Below are 14,967 nucleotides of genomic sequence, written 5' to 3' on the forward strand. Positions count from 1 at the left end.
TAGCTTTTAGCAATGAAATGGAGTTAAAATTATTACAGTTTGTAACATGCTTTTTGTACTAATAATTCAAGTACTTTTGAGTAGGAGCTGAGAGCATTAATTTGTCAATCACTCCTGCTTTGTATCTAGTCCTACTTTAAATAGACTAAACAAAAGAAATGAACACTATATATTTCCCCAAGGGATAGAACTTGTAAACATTCAGATATGTTAGGCTTTCATGAAATTATAAACCATAATTCCAAGGTATATTGCACAAATAATAGGGTATTTCAAAATCAGTGCAGCTGACACACAAAAGCTTCAACTCTCGTTCAGATAATAACATGGGGCAGCCATCTGTGCTCAGAGTTTATTCGCCTAGTCAGGAGCCAAGGTGAAGGTGAATAAATGCAAACGTTTTTGGAGGTTGAGCAGAAGGTCCCCAAGAAGCTCTGAGTCAGAGACCTGTGTATACATTAAAGCAAACGAGAGCCTTTCCAGCTTCCAATCCTAGTCATTTGGAGACAGCATTACAAAAACAACAACAAAATGAGGATAGCCTGAACTACCACTAAAAAATGCCACATTAATTCTGCCAGGAATGTTTACAACAAAGAGAAAAGGAAGAAAGATCCAGAGCTAGAAATAAACGCGATGTTGTCACTGCATGTAAATGCAGTACAACCTCTCCATTAAACATGATAAAAAAGACCAGCTTATGTCAGTGGAATGCCTAGATTACAAGATGCTTTTTCCATAAAGAAATGTCATCTTATTACCTTAAAATACATATAGCACTCAATCAGATTAGGACAATATTAGTCCTCAAGGACCTACTTTTAATGAATGACTAGAAATGATTTGTCATTATCAAATCAGTTGTCTCGGGTAACACGGTATTTGGGTAGTCCTGTTAACAGTAAAACACAAACAAACAAAAAAAAACAGTTAACAGTCCTAGTTAACAGGACTACCTAGTTAACAGTCCTAGTTAACAGTTAACAAGGTTAAGCATGAGCTCTCTCTCTCTCTGTGCAAATCTTGTGTCTATCTTTGTTTCTCAAACCTTTTTTTCCCCTAAAGCAAAGGAAATCTATAACTCAGTTCCATTGTTGATGGTTACGGGTACTGGATTGCAAAGGCCCTCACAAAGTAGGAGCCTCGAGTGGACCTGTTCTGGTCTCGGTGTTGTCTGGGAAGAAATACAACACATGGGGAACAGTGGAAAGGTCCGTTTCTGCAGATTTGACTCCTACTTCTCATTGTTCTTACCCCTATTTTTTCATCCCACCTTGAGAAAATCCAGAGTGTTAAACTTGGCCCCTAAAATTAAACGCCTCCAAGAAAACACAGGACTTGGTGTGTTACTGAGTTTCACTCCCACTGCTTAAGACTGTGATTTTGATAGTCTCATCTGTCTGACTAGAATCTATTTTGTCATTAGTAAGAGGCTGCACTGCACCTGTTCACTAAAGCAGGGAGGTTTTTCAAGTTTGGAATTTCCCTGGCAAAAGAAACCTTGGAAATTGACCAATTGGCTAATCCCATTGATCTCTGAGTCCCCTCCACGTGCCCTGCCCCCCACCCTCCACCTCTCAGGCTGCTCAAAAAATAGCTTTTGACTGTGGCCTTTAACAATATGATAATTTATTTAAAACAGATACAGTCCTGAAAGTGACCCACTTAAAATTATTAAAGAGATACTGTGTTTATTTTTGCTGTCCATAAAACAGAAAATGGTTTATGAATATGCAAACCGATCTGATGTAATTAGCATGATTGGCTCCTACTGCACTCCGTTTTATGTGGTTAGAAGAGGAGATGCAGAAACTAATGAGGTCATGTTAATGTGCCTGTGAAGACAGCTTCAGCTGTCAGAACAACGAAGGCGAATGTCTGGGAGAATCTTTCCTTTTCCGCAAAATCACTGAAAGTGGGCACGAATAGGGTGAGATCCCACCTGTGTGCTGGGGAGCCACCAGGTCCAGGAGCCACTTTGCCTCCTGCACGCAAGGAGTTGAGATGAGAAATAAAAATCTATGTCCATTCAGAGCAATGATTAATGTGGTATTTAATTATCTAGAAAGTCTTCAACAAGTGCTAATAACTGAAACTCCTCGGGCAGTCAGCACATGCCACACAGTCCCATTAGACATGCTAACACCCTATCCCCTGGCCCTCCTTAATTAAAATAAGAGGCAAAAATGTTAATTATGCACCAACCACCTCTGGGGGTTAACCTGCCCCGATCCTAGCACCCGAGGAAGCAGGTTGCTCACCGGAGCACGGACACTGACACACCAGGCTCCTCCTCCTCCCTGAGCGCAGCTACCCACCTGGTAAATGCAGGCCCCTGCCCCTGCTGGGGGAAGGGAAGAGGAAGGGAGGCTGGCCGCAAGTGGGCAGGGGTGCCTTTTAATCTGAATGCCAGAAGGCATGTCTCAGAAATCTTCTTAGATATTGAACAGGACACACAGCCCGCCGCTGAGCTTTTCCTTTTACATCTCTCCCAAAGCATAAACATATGAACTTGAAAACCTTACTTTCAATTTCTGCCAGCTCCTCTATGGCTCTAAAAATATACTTCTTCTCTTTGTACCCCCTCCCTCCAACACACACACACACACACACACACACACACACACACACACATTTTGCAACAGAAACAAAGAATGTCTTGAGAGCTCAAATGTTAAAAGGGAGGAGACCAGTCAAAAGTGAAAAATGAGGCTTTGGTGCTAATCAAAGACTCAGCTGAGTTCAACGTAAAGCGACCTCACAGGAAAGACATTGAATTTGCTCATTCTAGAGATACTTAAACTAAAAGAAAAGGAAATGGTATTCTTCAGACTGCACCTGGTAGCAACCTTGACTCCTGCCTTTGGAGAAACAGCTGGTCCATTTCTGATGGTCTCTGCAGTTACAGAATCTCAAAGAGGAATATTTATCGCGTGGCTACTACATGCCTGGCACTTTCCTGGGTTCTGCAAAGTAGGAATTTTTATCCCCATTATACAGAGGTGGAAACTGAGGCTTAGAGAGGATAAATAACTTGTCCATAACCAAACAGCTAGTAAATGGCAGAGGCAGGCTCTGAATCCAAGTCTGTCTTACTTAAAGGTTCATGTTCTTTCACTATATTATCTTAGGATGCAGGGCAAAAGGAAAGACATGGGTGTGGGCCCCGCCCGGTGATGTCTTAAGTTTGGCTTGTTTAAGGAAAAGAACAACACTTACCAAAAATATTTTTACAGCTTTGAAAATGGGTGGGAACTCCACAGTGGAAAATGACAGAATATCTTGCCCGAGAAACCCCAAGGAAAGGAATTGACAAGAAACATGAAAGCTGGGTCTCTTTCACCCTGGCCTCCCAACACCCACAACTCCGTACCTGGCATCCTGGCCACATGAAACTTACCTGCCACTTCCCAAGCACGTCACAAATGTGCACATCTCCAGTCCGTTGCCCACACTGTGTCCTCTGCCTGGATCTCCTTCTCTTTGCATACTCCCCTTCACTTCTCCCCATGAAAATCTGCCTCTCCTTCAAGGCAGTACCTGGATTTTCCTTATTCTACAGGATTACATTCCTACAGATCAAGCACATTGAACCTACCTCTGTGTTATATCATTACCACACTAGATTATAGCTGCTTATTCATAGGTCTGCCTGTTTGGCTGGACTATGGGTTCTTTGAGCTAAGGGAGCTGAATGTGTGTAAGTAAATTTTTAAGAAGTGCATGGCCCTTTTATTGGGGATTTCCACAACTTTGGAGAACATACTTTCTTTTCTTTCTTTTGCTCACAGGGAGCCATGCCCGTAGGCAGGATGCAGTTCCCATCCATAACAGCAGAGGCATGAATGCACAGATATCAAAAGATCCCATCCTAATCCGAAATCTCCATCCAGTGTCTCAGTTTCATCCTGATTTCATGGCACCATATACCTCTCTGTCATAAATCTTTATTACTTATTTACATCTAGTTAGGTGATTCTTTGATTAATAGCAAGCAGCGACCTCCTCTTTGGGCTCTGGGCTCTATGAGGGCAGGTTTTGTTGGTCTTATCCTACCTTGAATCACTGCTGTATATCCCACACCTAGCCCAGTGCCTGGCATGGAGTAGGTGCTCCATAAGTATCTGCTGAATTAGTGAACATGTGATAAAGTGGTTTGACCTTAGCCAAGTCACTTCTTCTGAGCCTTTTTCTTTCCATCTCTGCTATCAGGTCTTCCTTCCATCTGCTATTCTGTGATGCTGGAATAGCTCCTCACTTCCTGGAAGTGAAAGCTTTCAGTCTCTAGAAGGCCCAGGTAAAAATTCAAATCTATTACCCAAGCAAGAATATACTAAAACAAAAGCAAATTATGGCATACAAATTGGCCAGCCACCAGGAAGCAAGGCCTTGACAATAAGCAAGGAGATATGTGTGGTTGTGGTGAGTCAGGGAGGGGCCCAGCTGGAGGGACCAGGCCCTGGCATGGCTGTCAGGGCCCAGTACCCCCGGGGAACAGTACCATGGCTCAATATAGGGAGAGAAGAGGAGGGGAGAAGCAAGGAGCATGGTATCACTTCCTAGGGCTGCCATAACAAAGTGCCACAAACTAGAGGGCTTAAAGCAACAGAAAGTTATTACCTCATAGTTTTGGAGACCAGAAGTCTGACATCAAGGCATTAGAAGGTCCATGCTCCCTACCAAGCCTTTAGAGGAGGGTCCCTCCTTGCCACTTCCAGCTTCGCATAGCTCCAGTCATTCTTTGGCTTGTGGCAGCATCACTTGAACCTCTTCCTCCATCTTTCCATGGCCAACTTCCCTTTGTATCTTTATAACATCCCCCTTCTGTGATCCGTGTCTCCTCTTACAAGGACACCAGTCATATCGGATTAGGGCCCACCCTCCTCCAATTTGACCTCATCTTAACAGGATTACATCTGCAAGGACCTTTTTTCCAAATAAGGTCACATTCACGGGTACCAGGGGTTGGGATTTAAACGTATCTTTTGGGAGAACATAATTCAACCCATATCGGGGGTCAAAAGCAGACTCTAGTTCAGCAAACTTTTGACCACTGCCATGTGCCAGGCCTTGTGCAGGTCTAGATGAAGAAAAAAAAATGAATCAGATATAAATATTAATACAAAGTATAGAAAGGAGACATCACATCCTCAAAGGGGCATTTGATGCTATGAGCCTCAAATGAGAAGAAGGCAAGATCATGTTCAGTCATGGAAAAAATTCAAAGAGGTGGTTGGGCTTCAGATGCTTGTTGGAGAATAGATCAGAGTTCAACAGACAAATATGGGGACAGCAAAAAGTGGTCCAGGAAAGAGAAGAGCATAAGCAGGTCATGCAGCACAGAACTGATGCTCTACCCTCTGACGGTGTACAGTTTTTAAGCAGAGAATCATAAAGTGATTCGATTTTGGTTTTCACAAAAATCCCAGCCAGCTCAGTAGGACATCGGAGGCCCTGACTGATCCGGTCCCTATCTAGTTACTGGTCCAGAGTGAAGTTTGTTCTGTGTGTGTGGTCTTAGAGGTGCCAGACATGCCAGGTCAGTACTCACTGGGTATGCGCTTGTCCTGCTGCCTAAAATCCTCCTTCCCTCCCTTGTCAGGCAAACCCTACTTGCCTCTTATAGGTCAGCTCTGATGTCACCAGCTTGGTTTGTTGTGACTTGCAAAGCAGTGTCAGCTCACCTTTGCTACAGCACTAAAGACACCATATTGTCATTATCTGGCACAATTTGCCTCCCCTAGATCAGGGGCTTCTAGGGCTCAGGTGCTGGGTCTAGTTAATTCCTATGCCACTGGTAACCAACACAAACCCTGACATGCAGCTGACATTCAGTAAATGTCACTGACCACAGTACTAAGAAAGGACAGGAGGAGATGAAACTGGACGCAGGAAGGTCCATTTAGGTGACATCTACAATAGTACTGGCAAGAGATAATAAGGCTCCTAGTACTGCATAAGACAGAGACAAGCAGATGAAGAAGAAAGGCAGATTCCCCAGAAGCCTAGAAAGACACAGTTTACAATTCTGCCCACCACACCAAGACATCCCTTCCTCCCCCTCCTCCTCTACCCGTGTGCACACTGGTGGACATTCCTCCCTAAAGCCCCAAGGACCTGGCATGACCCAGAGCTTGTCTGCCCTAATTCCGGGCAGGAAGCACAAATGCTGCAACCCTTAGCCTGAGGCTCAGTCGGGGAAATGGGAGTTTGGCCAGCCCTCTCCAAAGCTCTCTGCTGCTAGCCCTAGGCGTCCCTTAAAGTCATTTCTTAGAGCCCAAGAAGAGCCCTGCTATGGCCCTTTGGTGGGATAAGAGCGACCCCCAGTGCCCAGGAACTTGCCCAGGCAAACTCTTCACCTACAGGTTCTATTTAAAGGGGCAGTTCGAACCTGTGGGCAAGACCCTTGATAATTAGCCCTGTGTAGACTGGGAAAAGCCCAGTGAGTTCCTGGAAAGCAAGCCCTTCCGCATTCAATGAGACACAAGCTGAACCAGAATCATGTAGGAGCTGGTGCCTTCTGCCTCATCCCTTGTAGGCTGGTGCAGCCATGTGCCCCTTTTGGTGAATGAGAGCCTCCCACTAAGTGCCACTGTTTTACCTTCCACATAAATAAGGTGGCTCCATTGCATGCAGGATGTGATGGACTTGGGCGTAGAAGGCCAGCTTTGCAGAGGCTGCTGTGGAAGTCGTATTGTCACAATTCCTACAGAACTCCAGGGAGTAGCCTACACCAACCTGACCAGCCAGGAGTAAGGGGCAGCCCATGCTCCTTCTTCCTTCCCTCTCACTCTTCCATCCCCTCCAGTGCTGGCCACACACAACAGCCAGGGCTATTGCAGCTACCCAAAGGAAACAAGAAGGAGGAAGGAGGTGGTTATAGGGTGTCTCATCATTTCAATCTGCATTCACTTCGTAGGAACACAGCCACTCCTCCCACTGGAAGACCCCAATTAGGGAAGACAGTCAAAATCAAATCGTTAGCCCTATAACTGTATTGTACATTCTCTCTCCCCCACCTCTTCTCCCTCTGTCCCTCCCTCCTTCCTTTCCTAGTATCCTTCCTTCCCTGGACTCAATCATCCTCATATTCTGTTGCCATTAGCTTTAGTTGTGGACTCCCTTTTCGTCTATTTGCAAAGACGTTTTGGTATCTATTGATTGAAGGCAGGATGTTAGATACAAAGCCAAAAAACTGTGATGAGCCTTCCCATTCTGACAATGTGATCAAGTTCTGAGTGTTGTAGAGTGAGAGAGGAAAGACAATTAGAAAACAAGGCAAGGGATGGAGGGGGCATGCTGTGGTGTCATTGACAAATCCTCATAAGCCAAGTGGGGGGCTCCCTTGTGCTGCACATATGTGGATACAAAACCATCCATGGACACAGGACAGATCCCTTCAGCAGACGTTAGCTGAGTAATTACTATGTGCGGGTCACCTTCACACCTGCACACCTTCCAGTTTATAAAGCACCCTCATGTCTCTTACTTCTTCTGGTTCTCACACCTACCTATGAGGCACATGTGATCATCCTAACCTCACTCATGAAGAGACTGGAGCGCAGAGAGGCCATGGGGAGTAGGAGGAGCCAGAGGAGAATCCAGATCTTCTGATTCCTGATCCAGGGCTCCTTCCCCTGCACCAGCCACAGAGCCCTCAAAGTGCAGCACATCTAACCAGGCTCTGCAACCCTAAACAAGTCAGACGGCCAGAAATAATCTAGAGGAGGGTGACAATGACTTTGTGTTGAGGAAAGGAAGAGCAGGGACAGATTGAAATGACCTGTACTCAGCACGGTGAGAAAGTTTAGAAGTGGCAAGCTCCAAACCCACAGTCACTTTGGGGGCTTCCACATTCGGCCCATTTAGGTACTCAAGTTAGGGGTTTCCTTTGACACTTGCAGAAGTTCATTTAGAAACAACATAGAATTTGTTACCTTATGCAGTGTTAGACTTTTGCAATTCATTTCTCTAAGTGGTCATGCTAAAAATACAGTTACAAAGGAGAAAGGACCTGAAGACATCAAATAATACCATCTCCTTCATGCTAAAATGTTTCCAAATGATTTAGATGATGTTGCGGGTAGTAACTTATAAAATGATCTAGAATATTCTGAGAACATCCTTAAACTTTGAGGTTGACAACTGGTCAGATAGTTACGCCCTTTCATATAACATTCCTCAATATCCTAATCAATGATAAATTCTGAGCCTAATGATCCGGGAAGGCATCCCTGACATTCTCAACTCATTCATTTCACAAATATCTTATTGAACACCTACTGTATACAGGCCTTGGGCTTGTTGCCAGGGATACAATGGTGAACTAAGCAGACACAGTTCCTGCCCTCAACCTGCAGCAGGGTGGGAGATAGAGACACCATAATTATAATACAAACAGATAAGCTTTGCCAAGGGAAATAAAGAAACGCTATGAGAGCACCAAGACGGGTATCCAACCAAGCTCAGATGGTCCAGAAAAGTTTCTTGGAGTGGTTGACTTCTAAGCTGGGACCTGGAGGATGAACAGGAGTTAAAGAAGTAAAATAGTCAAAGGATAAAGAGGGGCGACAATGGAGGCAATAGCGAGGAAGTTGAGTGCCAAGCAGAGAAAACAGCTTGTGCAAAGGACTAGAGTCTAGTGAGAGTATGAGGCACATGAGAAATGGAAAGCTGCTTAGAACAGCTTCAAAGTTGACCAAAAGAGGTGGAGAAAGGTTTTAAGAGAGATGAAGTTACAGAGACAGGCTGGAGCCAGCTCATGAACAGCCTGATATACAATATTCAGGAATATGGACTTTAGCATGAAGGCAGATCCCTGACCAAACCAGAAAGTACCTTTTAGAGGGTACAGCTTAGGTTGGAATCTGTCCTCAAATGCCCCCTGAACACCCTGCAAAAAGAAAATGTACAATGTGAATGAACTGCCCAAACTAAATGGCCTCAAGTGCAAAAATAGTCTTTTGAGGATTAGTGCCCAGAGCAGGCACAGATGTATGTCCCTGCACTCAGTTGTCTTTCTAAGAACAAAATTGTAAAGTGTTTGAGGGTATGGGCTGTGAAGTTAAAGTTACTCGTTCAAATGCTGGCTCTGCAAATTAGTGGCTTTCTGACTTTGGGAGTATTACCTAATGCTCCTTGGACTCAATTTCCTCGTCTAAAAAGCCTGGATAACCATACCTACACACCTCCAGGACTGCTGCAAAAATAAGTAAAATAATGAATGTAAAATTCTTAGCACAGTGCCTGGCATGAACGTGCTCCATATATGGTACTATCATTTAAAAAGGCGCATCGTCCTGGGCCGTGGGTGCTAGATCTGGTCATGTGCCAATGAGACTTCACAAAGAGAGAGAGAGAGAGTCCAAGATGGCAGCTACAGAGGCCTCTCCAATCCTGCCTCATCTGTAGGCACTTATTTCTAGTTCTAAATTGTATGTCAGACTGACCTGACATTGAAATTCTCTGAGTTCCTGGGAAGGAGAACCTTCCTGGGAAGGTCACCTGGGGACCCAGACGCAGCACACACAGCAATATGACAAGCATAGATGTGAAACTAGGGAACCAGCAATGGTTCCAGTTGCAGAGGCAGAGAATGTCATCTTAAAAATGTGAGCCATGAACTGCCCTGGGAGGTTGTCGGACAGGCAGGTCATGACACATGTATTCGTTTCCCAGCTGTTATAACAAATTACTACAACTTGCTGGTTTAAAACAACAGAAGTGTATTATTTCACAGTTCTAGAGTCCAGAAGTCCAAAGTCAAGACGTCAGCCGGGCCATGCTCCTTCTGCAGGCTCCAGAGGAGAACCCTCCCTTACCTCTTCTAGATTCTGACAGCTCCAGGCATACTTTGGCTTGTGGCTGCATCACTCCAATCTCTACCTCCTTCACATGACCTTCTCCTCTTCCTGTGTGTCTCTCCTCCCTGTGACTCTTGTAAAGATACTTGTCATTGGCTTTAGGGCATACTCGGATAACACAAGATAATCTCATCTCAAGATCCTTAACTTAATTATATCTGCTAAGACCCTTTTCCCAAGGAAGGTCACATTCACAGACTCCGGAGACTAGGATGTGGATACATTTGGGAGTCGGGAGACCATTCAATCCCCTATAGTGCATGTGGAGGATGGGTCCCAGCTTCCTAAGATTTCTGTTGACCGATGGCTGTTTACCTCCAAATGGGTACCAGGGCGTGTACAGGAAGAGACACAGGCAGAGACCCTGGCTGCCTCATTGCTCTGCTTCCCAGAGCTTCCCTTTGTCCAACCCCCTGGTGTCCATTTTTTGTCCCTCCTCTTGCAAGGAGGGTCTAGTTATGGGTTGCCAAGATGTCCATTTTACCAGGGTGCTTGTCTATTCCACCTGAAATCGCATAAGCTACCTGGCCCTGGACACACGTGCAATGTTTCAGGAAGCCATAAGAAGGCAGATCGTTTTATTTTTTCAAAGCCTTTCTCACCCAGAAGGGCAGACAGGGTCTCATTATTTGTGGGGACAAGAAAGATACATATAGTAGAGGAAACATTAATTCAAGCAAAAGGTTCATTCTTTTTTATGTACAAATTATGCAACATAATTGTTTTACCATGATTAATATTATTTCAGGGGCTTAACAAACAACATTTACAATGCAAATTTCCTCAAGGCTGCAGAAAGCTACCTGTAATCAGGGAGGGTGTGATGGCTGCCCAGATGGAGTGGGGACAGGATGGAGCGAGTGAGAAAGGGTCACATGGCTCATCTTTGAGCACAGCATCAGAAAGACCAAGTGGGCATGGCGGTCTCCCCTTTGCTGCACCCAGCAAAGGCTTCAGGAGAACTTTCTGCATCTGTCAAGCATGCCCTCTGAGCTCTAAGCCAATGTCTCCATTTCTACCCTCCCTTCCTGAGGCTTCCCTTTAAAAAGTCACATGCCTTTACTCCTAACCAAGAGAAAGCCACATGACTAGGCAGTGGGAAGATGGGAAATTGGAAAATAACAACAAGGGAAAATGTGTCAAAAGTACCCATCTGTTCTAATTCATCCCATCATTAATAACGTCTCCTCCCCCTCTTCCAGAAAGAAAAAGCAGGAGGCCTCCCACTGGGCTGTGTCCCCATCTCCTGGTGCCATCGCAGGGGTTCACGTGATCTACCGCTTTGATGTGGTTTGATTCTCTAAACGTGTGATTAGCACACACTTTGCACCACACACCCAGTTTTCGTCTCTCTAGCACTCACCAGTTAGAAGCCCCCAAGCCCCACCACCAAATTGCCCTTGCGAGATAGCTGCTCTCTCTAACTCTGCTTCCCCACGCAGAGGAGCTCCTGATGCTGAATGAAAAATCACCTCGCTCTGCCTATGCTCAAACAGCACAAAACACTTCCTGGGAAATATCCTCTGTCACTCTGGGATACAATTTCTCCTTACTTCTTTATTCCCATTGCTTCCAATGTCCTGTGTTATGAATGTATAAATTCAATAAGCGTGAAATTTTCTAGAGAGAGAGGGAAAAAATCTTTATAGCATGGCGTATATGTTGGTGAATTGTTAATTTCCTAGAGCAACATTATCACTGCAATGTTACAACTGGTTTCCTTAGTAACATGTTAAAGTATATAGGAAAACACTTTGGGGTAATAAAATGTTCCCATTTGAATTTTGAATAAACTTTCACATGAGGTAAGGAAGTGGGATTCTAAAAACAACAGATTAGGTAATCAATTAACTTATTCAGTCATTCCATGGAATTTTAAAGTATGAAAATATTGCACTTCCTGGAAATATGTCAGGTTACCAGAATTGTGTCTCACTGTGCTGGTCAGTTAAATTTTGAAGAATTACTCAGAAATTTTTTCCTGTTTAACACTCAGCAATGTATGGAAACAGCTCACCTGGGCATTCTGAAATGAAGAGAGTTTATTCCTATGGGTCCAATAATCAAAAATAAATTACTTTCCTGGTGCTGGAATCCAGCAGCCCAGACTTCCAAATCATAATTTTTCTGGGGCAGTGGTTTTCAAACTTCACTGTGCATCAGATTCCCCTGGAGGGCTGGTTAAAACACAGATTGCTGGGCCCCGCTTCCCAGAGTTTGATTCTGGAGGGTTAAAGTGGAACCTGAGAATTTGCATTTCTAGCAAGTTCCCAAGAGGTGTCGATACATCTGGTTCAGGGACCACACTTTGAAAGCCATGTTCTAGGGGAAGCCTAAAAATGATCACTCTGGCCCTACATATTTGAGCAATAAAAAGGGATTTCATATCATCTTAAGACAATCTGAATCTTAAAGCAATGGCACAGAGATCTTCTTTCCTTATTCATCATTTATAAAAAGCAATGGCTCACGCCTGTAATCCCAGCACTTTGGGAGGCCGAGGTGGGTGGATCACCTGAGGTCAGGAGTTCAAGACCAGCCTCGCCAACATGGCGAAACCCTGTCTCTACTAAAAATACAAAAATTAGTCGAGTGTGGTGGCACGAGCCTGTAATCCCAGCTACTTGGGAGGCTGAGGCAGGAAAATTGCTTGAACCCAGGAGGCGGAGGTTGCAGTGAGCCAAGATCGCACCATTGCACTCTAGCCTGGGCAACAAGACTGAAACTATGTCTCAAAATAATAATAGTAATAATAATTAAGGAGACGGGTCCATTCTCCTGGGAGATGTGGAAACATAGATGGGCCTACAGGCTTCATGCCTTCCGAAGAGGATAAACAGGGAGTGGGGCCCTCACCTGGCATCAGGCTAACATCACACAGCATGAAGCAGGGCCTCTATTTTTAACCAGCTCCATCGCCAGTGCTCAGCAGGTAGCCAGACACCAAGTAGGAGGTTGGCCAGATGCGCTTCCACTCGAGTTAAGAGTACAGTCAGTGAGAAGCTTGCTTTTGTTACAGGTTTTACTAAATGTATTCACAAAGTCATTGGTGACAGAAAATGCTTAAATCGCAGTCCTTGCCCTTTAGCTCCTAATATGATAATCCAGGTCTCCAGGTAGACAGCGTATAAAGTAGAAAGTGCCCTGGGCTGGAGTCAGGACATCTTGCTTCTGGTCCTGAATTTGCCGTGGACTTGCCATTGACCTTGGGTTCTCTTCCCTTTCCAAGAGGGTCAGACCAGTGTTCTTCAAGAACACCTTCCAGCTCTAGTATCATAGGAGTTAACCTTAATCCTACACTCATTCACTGTTTTTTGTTTTGTCCTTTTACTATACCAAATCAATTTCAGTTTGCGCTAAAGGAAATTCCCTAATTACTGTTTTGTATCTTGCGGAAGATCACTTCCCACAGTTAATTTCTCAACTTCAGTTTCCTTGCTCCAGAAGCTTGCTGTGTCCACATTTCAATTAACTGCCTACTGGCACACACCCGACTCCAAATATTTGTGCAGTTCCCGAGAAAGCCTCATTCAGCTAAGTACCTGATCGCGTCAACCTGCTCTCTGGTTCCAACATCTCAGAATATCCAAGCGAGGAATATGCAAATGCTAGAGTCACCCAGAGAGAATTCATCAGGGGAGGCAGTCACTGGAGGCAGGGAGAGAGTCTCAGATGAAAGATATTATCGCTTGCTGGAGACAAGGGAAATTGGGGTGGGGGAAGGGAAGAAGTAAAGAATCTGAGGACTGCAAGCGCTTGCACCTTACAGCACAGGATGCTGTTTCTTCAGAGAAAGGCCAAGCAGATCAGCTACGTTACAAATATGCTATGGAGGTACTTGCAGGGAGCCGGGGTTTGTTTTAAGAGCAGGCAGAGAAGGGAGTATTATTAGAGAGGCTAGCCAGGTCTCTGTGCCAATAAATTCACTACTCCTACTTGCTGACAAACTCCTAGTATTAGAATCACTCTTCAATGTGTTTTATAACATTGCAAAATGTTTGGGGTATACTGCTCAGTAACAAAAGCGGTACGCAAAATTATATAAACATGGGAATCTCAAACACATGGAAAAGAAGACAAGAAAAATATGCCAATGCTGATTTGCCTCTGGGTGGTGAGATCATGGAAAAGATTGTCCCTACTTTATATTTTTCTTTACTGTCCAGGTTTTCTACAGATATTAAGTACTGCTGTACTGCTTTTAAGGTTAAAAAAATTTTTTGAACGCTTTTTTTCCATACAAAAAGCATGCTTTGAAGGTAAGTCACTGTCTTCAAAAAGCTCCTGGTAAAATGCAAATCTATTACCTAAAAGGGATTGTCCATGAATAGTTGTGCATAGTTTAGTTTGTCGTCTTTGTTACTCTCATCTCAGACTATGGGCCACGGATCTTGTTTCATGCATCTTTGCACCTGTAAGCTTAGTCCTGACCTAGGCACAGGATGAGCATCAGATGTTTATTGAATTGTCCCCCAAACAGAGAAGACAACAGATCTCTGAAGAATGGAACCCGGGATAAGCTTTGAAAGAGCAAGGGTCGTTTGGAAAGGCCTGGGGTAGGATGAAGCCCAGGGGATGATATACTGAGGGAGCCCAATAGAGAAGAAAACAGCACGAGGGCCTTCAGCACTGCCTCCAGGAGGGGATGGAGTGGAACAAAGTGGGGTAGGGACGGGGGCACCTCTAAGGCTGAAGCTTCCTCACTGCAGTTTCGCCACTAGCCAGCCCTGTCTTTCAGCAGAGTAGTTCAACGGCATTGGTAATGCTCCTGCTGACCTCTAGTTTCAAAGTTATTCCACTCATGGAGACACTAAAAGTAAAATGGAAGTTCAGCTAAGGAAAACGTGAGGAGCTTCTTCTGGCAGGATCCGCCTCACCTGGACTAATGATAGTGTGCGGAGCGCTAAAGGGAGCTCCAGGGAAAGGTCAGTGGCTTTCAAGTTTGAGCAGGATTTCACAACAAGACCCAGAAGGCTATGGAAGAAACAAAGCTCAGATGGGAAATCTAAGGCACGGAATGGTAGAAGGACTTTGGCAAAACCTAGTGACATAAAGCTGTCTGCTTAATTGTCACTGTGCAGGTGCCCAAGGGAAATGGCTTGTG

This window comes from Nomascus leucogenys, chromosome 12, assembly GCF_006542625.1.
Source record: "Nomascus leucogenys isolate Asia chromosome 12, Asia_NLE_v1, whole genome shotgun sequence".
Classification (NCBI taxonomy): domain Eukaryota; kingdom Metazoa; phylum Chordata; class Mammalia; order Primates; family Hylobatidae; genus Nomascus; species Nomascus leucogenys.